General features: G+C 30.9%; 3 non-coding genes across 3 annotated transcripts; all 3 read right to left on the bottom strand.

Annotated features, from left to right (window-relative positions):
• Positions 1 to 2,374: 2,374 nt before the first annotated feature.
• On the bottom strand, positions 2,375 to 2,460 carry TRNAY-GUA (transfer RNA tyrosine (anticodon GUA)). Its single transcript is given in 2 exon segments — positions 2,375 to 2,410; positions 2,424 to 2,460. It is a non-coding gene; the product is annotated as a tRNA-Tyr (tRNA).
• Positions 2,461 to 6,230: 3,770 nt separating this feature from the next.
• Positions 6,231 to 6,316, bottom strand: TRNAY-GUA (transfer RNA tyrosine (anticodon GUA)). Its single transcript is given in 2 exon segments — positions 6,231 to 6,266; positions 6,280 to 6,316. It is a non-coding gene; the product is annotated as a tRNA-Tyr (tRNA).
• Positions 6,317 to 10,091: 3,775 nt separating this feature from the next.
• Positions 10,092 to 10,177, bottom strand: TRNAY-GUA (transfer RNA tyrosine (anticodon GUA)). The gene is given in 2 exon segments: positions 10,092 to 10,127; positions 10,141 to 10,177. It is a non-coding gene; the product is annotated as a tRNA-Tyr (tRNA).
• Between the last annotated feature and the right edge of the window lie 2,837 nt (positions 10,178 to 13,014).

Below are 13,014 nucleotides of genomic sequence, written 5' to 3'. Positions count from 1 at the left end.
TAAACAAATATGCTATCTACCTTGAATCACATTGTGTCAGACAGATGCTAACGAATGTCCATTCCTCTTGAAGGATCATAAAATCGCTCTTGCACAACGCTTACATACAGATATGATTAATAATAATTGTGCACGCAAAATGATACTGCTGATGGATATCATTCACAGCCAGTGAATTGGTAAATTTTCGTATAATAACAATTCAAATTATATTCCCACAGTTCTTCTGACTTAATTGGTACTTAGATCTAAACACCTACTAAAATTAATTTCAGATTTAATAAATGACGTCAACAGATTCTAAAACACAATTTAAACAATCATTAGATGAATAATCAAATGCAAATTAACACGCAATAGAATTAATGCAATTCTTTTTTCTGTTTTCAGAATACTTAACTGGAAGGATATTAGCCTCAGAGAAATAATCAACCAAAATGACTTTTATGTATAAGAGATATATCTATACACACTAAAGAATGAAATAGTATTAATACAAGAAATTCTATCCTCCATAGAACGTATGTATTTATTTCTGTGCTTATAAATAAAACAAAAACATTGCCTATCGAATAGTAAACATATCTTGACGTTTAGGGTCTATTAATTTATTACGATAAATCAATATATTTCTGTAATTTTACGTTGGTGTTATTCATTTAAACACAAACTTGAACAAATTTACCGTTGGTCCCTAAGTCTGTATGTGTATAGTTTTATTTTTTACATGTGATATATATTGTTGACTGTGTATTGCTCAAGTCCCTCCTTTTCTCGAATTGTTTAGAACGTTCGTTAGTGTGCGTAGAAATCGACAATGTACTAGGTGTGTATGAAATACCAGTGAATGAAAGTATTGTCGCGAACTTTGATGAAGGTTCTTAAGTGAATTTTTTTCGACATTAGGTTTACTACGAGGAATTAAATATCTCTCTCGGTAAGAAGTAGGTTTTAACGGTACAAGGCCAACCGAACTAGCTATTTTAAGCGTGATGCAACAATATCAACTCAGAATTTTTTGCTGATCGTGGACTTGAATCAACTATAATATATTTAGTTCTAGACTGGATATAACATTCATTGTTGTCTGTAAGTTTGTAAAACTTGTATATGAACTAAAACTATTACTAATAAACGTTATTGTAAATTTTATTATCTTCATATTTCTATAGTAAAAATTATGTGTCAAAAACGAAAATTGTGTGAATGAATCTCGTTGAGAAATATCACAAATTTAATACATATTAATAGATTTGATAAACTACTATTAAAATTTCCGATTATGTGAAGTAGTATTACGCAACGTACATAACATAATAAATCCGAAAATGAAATACGTAACAGTACACGCATACTGTGCAAAACAGTTAAAGAATAATCGTAACTTGTGAGTCTTAGCTATCGCAAAGCCAAACCAGTTATAAAATAATTTTAATCATCCTTGCTCTCCTTTGTTTATTCTTATGCATATTAAGTTCCTACTAATTACTCATGTGATAAAATTCGAACAATTTATTATCCAGCTATATGGTCTTCTCTACCATCTTATTTCTTAGTGTAATGAAAACGAGTGATAATTTAAAAATAGGATATATTTTAAAAGTAGATTTAGAATATCCAAAAAATCTACATAACTATCGTTCAGTTATAACCCTAGCACCAGAAAACTGAATAGCTACTAAATTTATAAAACGACAATTTTATTTGATAAGAATAATTACGTTCTTCACTATAAAAATCTTAAACGAGTTTTATCAATGAGAGTAAAGCAAAAAAATGTTAGGGTTCAAACAGTCTGATTGACTAAGAAATATATTAATCTAAATGCATAAATTATAACCAAATGTAATTATGATTTTCAAAAAAATAAATAAAATGTTAAATAATTATCTGTTTGGAAATACTGTGGAAAATATCAAAACACGAGTTGATACAAAAACGTGTTCCGATCCAAACAAAGTTTAATAATTAATAACTACACCAAACTTCAGGGACAGAATAATATTTACAGAAGGTTAAATAAACAAATTTATGTTGGTATGAGCATCATAGCTCTTTCGAAATCACTTAAAATTGATATATCATGTTACCTATTCTTATATTTAAGAAATCGAAATAGATGATCTCTTTTTTTTTGTATACGAAGGCTATAATTTAGAAGTGTTAGACTAGAGAAAAGGTGCCTAGTCATCAACAACCACCGCCAGCTTTTGGGCTGCTCTTTTACCAACGAATAGTGGGATTGGGCGTCACGTGATAACGCCGCCTCGGTTGAAAGTGCGAGCATGTTTAGTGCCACGGGGATTCGAACCCGCGACACTCGGATTTCGAATCGAACGCCTCAAAACGCTTCGCTATGCCGGGCGAAACAACATCCGAAGAGGCGGATTTGAACCACCGACCTATGGATAACTATAAGCCTACTACAGTCCACCCCTCTACCAACTGAGCTATCGTCGGACCGTCAGACACAAACAATACCATTTGATATTTCTAATTAACCCCGTATGTTTAAACTCTTATTTCATCTGTCATTATTTTTTATGATTTTAAAGCTTTTTCCTATGGATTTGTCTGATATATAATGAGCACCCAATCCATTTGTTTTTGGGTTTTCATATTCTTTTCTATTAGATTAGAGCTCACCCAGTTTTTTGTATATTCATCCGATGAATCAGGTGCTAATATTAACTCATTAATTAAATATATTCAAATTTATTTCTTTTGGCTTTTTTAAGTCCTTCCTATAAATCAGATTTTAGTTTATGCATCATATTTCTTCTTTCCCAGTCTATAACACTTACAAACTCGAATGTTCACTGTATAGATTAAACCATTTCATCAATTCACAACTCCATCTAGCCAATTTTGTCCCACTCTATTAGATTTATGTATAGTACTCTTTATCATCTTATAAGTCTTCAATTACACTTTTACTTCTTATAATTATCTTGTAATGTACACTTTACAATACGTTTTTGTGAAAGAAATAAAAAAAACACTGCATGGCACCATCCATAAACAACAAAGTAGTTTATCGTTCTCGGAAGAAGCTTAAATGTTAACCTAATGTAAATGACAAAAAATTGGAATTAAAAAAGACGTGTTTTTTCTCCTGAATAAAGTAAACAATCTTTCTTGTTGTGCTTTGAAGCAGTTATTTGAAGTGCAAGCTTAGAATTGAGTTTTATTATGCTTTTTACCTTGTTATTGTTTTTATACTGTATTATGGTATAATTAAATTTTTGAATTCTTTTGGCTTTTACATGTTTTAAACGTTCTTCTGGTACGCAAAATAAACACAACGATTAACACTGCGCATGCAAGTAGTGACTGCGCATGTTTTTGATTTTATCTCTTATGATCGGGGATATTTTATGCAAGTTTAGGGCTATAACAAAATTAGAAATACACGATAGATTGGCAAGTTTTATTTAAATTAGCAAACTAAATATTAACGAAACATTACAATTCATTCTGGGAAACGAAAATAAAACCTATGTTTATCACAGAATGTTAAAGATCAAAGCATAAAAAAAAATTAAAACTTATTGGATTCTTGTAATACATTTTTCAGAAGATCTAAAAGGCTGTTATGTGTATTCAACACAAAGTTCTCTAATAACCAGCTGGGTAGGACAGACTAAAAGTATTATAATGGGCTATAAAATAACGCAATTTAAAAAAAAACGGTTCATTGGTTTTATCTCAGGGATGGCCAGTAAGCATTATGAAGCATTATCCTATTGGAAGAAATATTCCACGTAAGAAAAAATAAATATATCATGTGGCCCTTATGAGTTCGACGAGAAGGGTAGATCCATGTCACCAATACGGCCGTTCTATTGCTTAACTAAACAAATGTGCTATCTACCTTGAATCACATAGTGTCAGACAGATGCTAACGAATGTCCATTTCTCTTGAAGGATCATAAAATCGCTCTTGCACAACGCTTACATACAGATATGATTAATAATAATTGTGCATGCAAAATGATACTGGTGATGGATATCATTCACAGCCAGTGAAATGGTAAATTTTCGTATAATACCATTCAAATTATATTCCCACAGTTCTTCTGACTTAATTGCTACTTAGATCTAAACACCTACTAAAAATAATTTCAGATTTAATAAATCACGTCAACAGATTCTAAAACACAATTTAAACAGTCATTAGATGAAAAATCAATTGCAAATTAACACGCAATAGAATTAATGCAATTCTTTTTTCTGTTTTCAGAATACTTAACTGGAAGGATATTAGCCTCAGAGAAATAATCAACGAAAATGACTTTTATGTATAAAAGATATATCTATACACACTAAAGAATGAAATAGTATTAATACAAGAAATTCTATCCTCTATAAAACGTATGTATTTATTTCTGTGCTTATAAATAAAACAAAAACATTGCCTATCGAATAGTAAACATATCTTGACGTTTAGGGTCTATTAATTTATTACGATAAATCAATATATTTCTGTAATTTTACGTTGGTGTTATTCATTTAAACACAAACTTGAACAAATTTACCGTTGGTGCCTAAGTCTGTATGTGTATAGTTTTATTTTTTACATGTAATATATATTGTTGACTGTGTATTGCTCAAGTCCCTCCTTTTCTCGAATTGTTTAGAACGTTCGTTAGTGTGCGTAGAAATCGACAATGTACTAGGTGTGTATGAAATACCAGTGAATGAAAGTATTGTCGCGAACTTTGATGAAGGTTCTTAAGTGAATTTGTTCCGACATTAGGTTTACTACGAGGAATTAAATATCTCTCTCGGTAAGAAGTAGGTTTTAACGGTACAAGGCCAACCGAACTAGCTATTTTAAGCGTGATGCAACAATATGAACTCAGAATTAATTTGCTCATCGTGGACTTGAATCAACTATAATATATTTAGTTCTAGACTGGATATAACATTCATTGTTGTCTGTAAGTTTGTAAAACTTGTATATGAACTAAAACTATTACTAATAAACGTTATTGTAAATTGTATTATCTTCATATTTCTATAGTAAAAAATATGTGTCAAAAACGAAAATTGTGTGAATGAATCTCGTTGAGAAATATCACAAATTTAATACATATTAATAGATTTGATAAACTACTATTAAAATTTCCGATTATGTGAAGTAGTATTACGCAACGTACATAACATAATAAATCCGAAACTGAAATACGTAACAGTACACGCATACTGTGCAAAACAGTTAAAGAATAATCGTAACTTGTGAGTCTTAGCTATCGCAAAGCCAAACCAGTTATAAAATAATGTTAATCATCCTTGCTCTCCTTTGTTTATTCTTATGCATATTAAGTTCCTACTAATTACTCATGTGATAAAATTCGAACAATTTATTATCCAGCTATATGGTCTTCCCTACCATCTTAATTCTTAGTGTAATGAAAACGAGTGATAATTTAAAAATAGGATATATTTTAAAAGTAGATTTAGAATATCCAAAAAATATACATAACTATCGTTCAGTTATAACCCTAGCACCAGAAAACTGAATAGCTACTAAATTTATAAAACGACAATTTTATTTGATAAGAATAATTACGTTCTTCACTATAAAAATCTTAAACGAGTTTTATCAATGAGAGTAAAGCAAAAAAATGTTAGGGTTCAAACAGTCTGATTGACTAAGAAATATATTAATCTAAATGCATAAATTATAACCAAATGTAATTATGATTTTCAAAAAAATAAATAAAATGTTAAATAATTATCTGTTTGGAAATACTGTGGAAAATATCAAAACACGAGTTGATACAAAAACGTGTTCCGATCCAAACAAAGTTTAATAATTAATAACTACACCAAACTTCAGGGACAGAATAATATTTACAGAAGGTTAAATAAACAAATTTATGTTGGTATGAGCATCATAGCTCTTTCGAAATCACTTAAAATTGATATATCATGTTACCTATTCTTATATTTAAGAAATCGAAAGAGATGATCTCTCTTTTTCTTTTATACGAAGGCTATAATTTAGAAGTGTTAGACAAGAGAAAAGGTGCCTAGTCATCAACAACCACCGCCAGCTTTTGGGCTACTCTTTTACCAACGAATAGTGGGATTGGGCGTCACGTGATAACGCCGCCTCGGTTGAAAGTGCGAGCATGTTTAGTGCCACGGGGATTCAAACCCGCGACACTCGGATTTCAAATCGAACGCCATAAAAACGCTTCGCTATGCCGGGCAAAACAACATCCGACGAGGCGGATTTGAACCACCGACCTATGGATAACTATAAGCCTACTACAGTCCACCGCTCTACCAACTGAGCTATCGTCGGACCGTCAGACACAAACAATACCATTTGATATTTCTAATTAACCCCGTATGTTTAAACTCTTATTTCATCTGTCATTATTTTTTATGATTTTAAAGCTTTTTCCTATGGATTTGTCTGATATATAATGAGCACCCAATCCATTTGTTTTTGGGTTTTCATATTCTTTTCTATTAGATTAGGAGTTCACCCAGTTTTTTGTATATTCATCCGATGAATCAGGTACTAATATTAACTCATTAATTAAATATATTCAAATTTATTGCTTTTGGCTTATTTAAGTCCTTCTTATAAAATCAGTTTTTAGGTTATGCATCATATTTCTCCTTTCCCAGTCTATAACACTTACAAACTCGAATGTTCACTGTACAGATTAAACCATTTCATCAATTCACAACTCCATCTAGCCAATTTTGTCCCAATCTATTAGATTTATGTATAGTACTCTTTATCATCTTATAAGTCTTCAATTACACTTTTACTTCTTATAATTATCTTGTAATGTACACTTTACAATACGTTTTTGTGAAAGAAATAAAAAAAAACACTGCATGGCACCATCCATAAACAACAAAGTAGTTTATCGTTCTCGGAAGAAGCTTAAATGTTAACCTAATGTAAATGACAAAAAATTGGAATTAAAAAAGACGTGTTTTTTCTCCTGAATAAAGTAAACAATCTTTCTTGTTGTGCTTTGAAGCAGTTATTTGAAGTGCAAGCTTAGAATTGAGTTTTATTATGCTTTTTACCTTGTTATTGTTTTTATACTGTATTATGGTATAATTAAATTTTTTGAATTCTTTTGGCTTTTACATGTTTTAAACGTTCTTCTGGTACGCAAAATAAACACAACGATTAACACTGCGCATGCAAGTAGTGACTGCGCATGTTCTTTGATTTTTATCTCTTATGATCGGGGCTATTTTATGCAAGTTTAGGGCTATAACAAAATTAGAAATACACGATAGATTGGCAAGTTTTATTTAAATTAGCAAACTAAATATTAACGAAACATTACAATTCATTCTGGGAAACGAAAATAAAACCTATGTTTATCACAGAATGTTAAAGATCAAAGCATAAAAAAAAATTAAAACTTATTGGATTCTTGTAATACATTTTTCAGAAGATCTAAAAGGCTGTTATGTGTATTCAACACAAAGTTCTCTAATAACCAGCTGGGTAGGACAGACTAAAAGTATTATAATGGGCTATAAAATAACGCAATAATAAAAAAAACGGTTCATTGGTTTTATCTCAGGGATGGCCAGTAAGCATTATGAAGCATTATCCTATTGGAAGAAATATTCCACGTAAGAAAAAATAAATATATCATGTGGCCCTTATGAGTTCGACGAGAAGGGTAGATCCATGTCACCAATACGGCCGTTCTATTGCTTAACTAAACAAATGTGCTATCTACCTTGAATCACATAGTGTCAGACAGATGCTAACGAATGTCCATTCCTCTTGAAGGATCATAAAATCGCTCTTGCACAACGCTTACATACAGATATTATTAATAATAATTGTGCATGCAAAATGATACTGGTGATGGATATCATACACAGCCAGTGAAATGGTAAATTTTCGTATAATAACCATTCAAATTATATTCCCACAGTTCTTCTGACTTAATTGCTACTTAGATCTAAACACCTACTAAAAATAATTTCAGAGTTAATGAATGACGTCAACAGATTCTAAAACACAATTTAAACAGTCATTAGATGAAAAATCAAATGCAAATTAACACGCAATAGAATTAATGCAATTCTTTTTTCTGTTTTCAGAATACTTAACTGGAAGGATATTAGCCTCAGAGAAATAATCAACGAAAATGACTTTTATGTATAAAAGATATATCTATACACACTAAAGAATGAAATAGTATTAATACAAGAAATTCTATCCTCTATAAAACGTATGTATTTATTTCTGTGCTTATAAATAAAACAAAAACATTGCCTATCGAATAGTAAACATATCTTGACGTTTAGGGTCTATTAATTTATTACGATAAATCAATATATTTCTGTAATTTTACGTTGGTGTTATTCATTTAAACACAAACTTGAACAAATTTACCGTTGGTGCCTAAGTCTGTATGTGTATAGTTTTATTTTTTACATGTGATATATATTGTTGACTGTGTATTGCTCAAGTCCCTCCTTTTCTCGAATTGTTTAGAACGTTCGTTAGTGTGCGTAGAAATCGACAATGTACTAGGTGTGTATGAAATACCAGTGAATGAAAGTATTGTCGCGAACTTTGATGAAGGTTCTTAAGTGAATTTGTTCCGACATTAGGTTTACTACGAGGAATTAAATATCTCTCTCGGTAAGAAGTAGGTTTTAACGGTACAAGGCCAACCGAACTAGCTATTTTAAGCGTGATGCAACAATATGAACTCAGAATTAATTTGCTCATCGTGGACTTGAATCAACTATAATATATTTAGTTCTAGACTGGATATAACATTCATTGTTGTCTGTAAGTTTGTAAAACTTGTATATGAACTAAAACTATTACTAATAAACGTTATTGTAAATTGTATTATCTTCATATTTCTATAGTAAAAAATATGTGTCAAAACGAAAATTGTGTGAATGAATCTCGTTGAGAAATATCACAAATTTAATACATATTAATAGATTTGATAAACTACTATTAAAATTTCCGATTATGTGAAGTAGTATTACGCAACGTACATAACATAATAAATCCGAAACTGAAATACGTAACAGTACACGCATACTGTGCAAAACAGTTAAAGAATAATCGTAACTTGTGAGTCTTAGCTATCGCAAAGCCAAACCAGTTATAAAATAATGTTAATCATCCTTGCTCTCCTTTGTTTATTCTTATGCATATTAAGTTCCTACTAATTACTCATGTGATAAAATTCGAACAATTTATTATCCAGCTATATGGTCTTCCCTACCATCTTAATTCTTAGTGTAATGAAAACGAGTGATAATTTAAAAATAGGATATATTTTAAAAGTAGATTTAGAATATCCAAAAAATCTACATAACTATCGTTCAGTTATAACCCTAGCACCAGAAAACTGAATAGCTACTAAATTTATAAAACGACAATTTTATTTGATAAGAATAATTACGTTCTTCACTATAAAAATCTTAAACGAGTTTTATCAATGAGAGTAAAGCAAAAAAATGTTAGGGTTCAAACAGTCTGATTGACTAAGAAATATATTAATCTAAATGCATAAATTATAACCAAATGTAATTATGATTTTCAAAAAAATAAATAAAATGTTAAATAATTATCTGTTTGGAAATACTGTTGAAAATATCAAAAGACGAGTTGATACAAAACGTGTTCCGATCCAAACAAAGTTTAATAATTAATAACTACACCAAACTTCAGGGACAGAATAATATTTACAGAAGGTTAAATAAACAAATTTATGTTGGTATGAGCATCATAGCTCTTTCGAAATCACTTAAAATTGATATATCATGTTACCTATTCTTATATTTAAGAAATCGAAAGAGATGATCTCTTTTTTTCTTGTATACGAAGGCTATAATTTAGAAGTGTTAGACTAGAGAAAAGGTGCCTAGTCATCAACAACCACCGCCAGCTTTTGGGCTACTCTTTTACCAACGAATAGTGGGATTGGGCGTCACGTGATAACGCCGCCTCGGTTGAAAGTGCGAGCATGTTTAGTGCCACGGGGATTCAAACCCGCGACACTCGGATTTCAAATCGAACGCCTTAAAAACGCTTCGCTATGCCGGGCAAAACAACATCCGACGAGGCGGATTTGAACCACCGACCTATGGATAACTATAAGCCTACTACAGTCCACCGCTCTACCAACTGAGCTATCGTCGGACCGTCAGACACAAACAATACCATTTGATATTTCTAATTAACCCCGTATGTTTAAACTCTTATTTCATCTGTCATTATTTTTTATGATTTTAAAGCTTTTTCCTATGGATTTGTCTGACATATAATGAGCACCCATTCCATTTGTTTTTGGGTTTTCATATTCTTTTCTATTAGATTAGGAGCTCACCCAGTTTTTTGTATATTCATCCGATGAATCAGGTGCTAATATTAACTCATTAATTAAATATATTCAAATTTATTTCTTTTGGCTTATTTAAGTCCTTCCTATAAAATCAGATTTTAGGTTATGCATCATATTTCTCCTTTCCCAGTCTATAACACTTACAAACTCGAATGTTCACTGTATAGATTAAACCATTTCATCAATTCACAACTCCATCTAGCCAATTTTGTCCCACTCTATTAGATTTATGTATAGTACTCTTTACCATCTTAAAAGTCTTCAATTACACTTTTACTTCTTATAATTATCTTGTAATGTACACTTTACAATACGCTTTTGTGAAACAAATAGAACAAAAAACACTGCATGACACAATCCATAAACAACAAAGTAATTTATCGTTCTCGGAAGAAGCTTAAATGTTAACCTAATGTGAATAACAAAAGATTCGAATTAAAAAAGACGTGTTATACTCCTGAATAAAGTAAACAATCTCTCTTGTTGTGCTTTGAAGACGTTATTTGAAGTGCAAGCTTAGAATTGAGTTTTATTATGCTTTTTACCTTGTTATTGTTTTATACTGTATTATTGTTTAATAAAATTATTTGGGTTCTTTTTGCTTCTTACATGTCTTAAAAGTTTTAGTGGTACGCAAAATAAACACAACGATTAACACTGCGCATGCAAGTAGTGACTGCGCATCTCGTTTGATTTTTAATATCTTATGATCGGGGATATTTTATGCAAGTTTAGGGCTATCACAAAATAAGAAATACACGATAGATTGGCAAGTTTTATTCAAATTAGCCAACTAGATATTAACGAAACAATACAATTCAATCTGAGAAACGAAAATAAAACCTATGTTTATCACAGAATGCTAAAGATCAAAGCATAAAATAAATTAAAACTTATTAGATACTTGTAATACATTCTTCAGAGATCTATGAGTCTGTTACGAGTATTAAACACAAAAGTTCTCTAATAACCAGCTTGGTAGGACAGTCTAAAACTATTATAATGGACTATAAAATAACGCAATAACATAAAAAACGGTTCATTGGTTTTAACTCAGGGATGGCCAGTAAGGTTTATGAAGCATTATCCTATTGGAAGAAATATTCAACGTAAAAAAAAATACATATATTATGTGACCCATATGAGTTCGACGAGAAGAGTATATCCATGTTACCAATACGGCCGTTCTATTGCTTAACTAATCATCCAAGTAGACAAATATGCCATCTACTTTGAATCACATAGTGTTAAAATCACAAAGTTAAATAAACAAATTTATGTTGGTATGAGCATCATAGCTTTTTCGAAATCACTTAAAATTATTATATCATGTTACCTATTCTTGTATTTAAGAAATCGTAAGAGATGATCTCTATTTTAAGATATACGAAGGCAATCCGTACCTGATTTAGTAGTGTAAGACTAGAGAAAAGTCAGTTAGTCATCACCACCCACCGCCAGGATTTGGGCTACATTTTTACGAACGAATAGTAATATTGAGCGTAACATGATAACGCCCTTACGGTGGAAATTGCGAGCATGTTTGGTGCCAGTGGGATTCGAAGACGTGACCCTCACATGAGGAGTCGGACGCCTTAAACACCAGTTTTTCAAAAAGGTTTTCTTTCTCGGAACACAAAGTATAATAACTCTTCTAATTAACTATGTTTACACTTGTTGTACAAATACGAAGTCTAGTCATCTTTCCAGTTAACCATCTTGTTTGAAAAAAATGTCTAGTTACAAGTTAGACATCAAAGATTATTTGGTTGCCTGAAACAAAGTCTTCTAACAACTCCAGCCAACTAAGCTTACTTTCTTTTCTAAACACATTTAGGAAACATCCTACTTGATCAAGCTTACAATCTTTCTTTGAATATAACATCTAGTAACCACTCCAGCCAACAAGATATAACCTCTTGTGTGAAAACAAATTCTAGATACTACGTCTGTTAAATTGCTTTATTCTTTTGTTTGAACTAAAACCCTGATAAGAACTTCAAATAATTATACTCATTTTTTCTCATTAGAAAATCCAATAACAACTACAGCTAACCATGTTTACAACCTTTCTGTGAACACATAATCTGAGACAATTTTAACCATACGGTTACTTTCTTGTCTGAACACAAAGACTACTCACTCATTCAATTATCTAACAAATATTTTAGGTCATAAACTACAGCTCTAGGTCGAAGGTTAAGTTCTGTGAACTGCATAGTTTCATTTCCTTTTATTTATTTTTTATTGTTCAACATCTCGTTTCCTGTCATAATATCTGTGATTATATTTATTGTTTTGTTTAGTAGTGTAATAAAGACGTTTGTGTGTATGTTATCAAAAAATCTGTGCTATTTTATTTCACCGTTTCACATATGTTGGGTGCGTACATATATCTAAGTGTTTACTAATAACTTATAAATTTTTCCAGGTATTTTGCTTATATCAGATAATTATCTAAAGTGAATCTCTACAAAGACACCTTCAATAGACACTTGACTTGCAATAGCTATACCTTTTGTGTAGAATTTTGCGAATATAATACTCATGTAAAGAATGTTGACGTAACATACGTTGTGCTCTTATTTGTTGATACATTGTAATCTTTATGTTCAGCGGTTTTCTACAGTTAACT

This window comes from Tachypleus tridentatus, chromosome 13 (assembly GCF_004210375.1).
Source record: "Tachypleus tridentatus isolate NWPU-2018 chromosome 13, ASM421037v1, whole genome shotgun sequence".
NCBI classification, from domain to species: Eukaryota; Metazoa; Arthropoda; class Merostomata; order Xiphosura; family Limulidae; genus Tachypleus; species Tachypleus tridentatus.
This window is presented reverse-complemented; position numbering and strand designations above follow the sequence as displayed.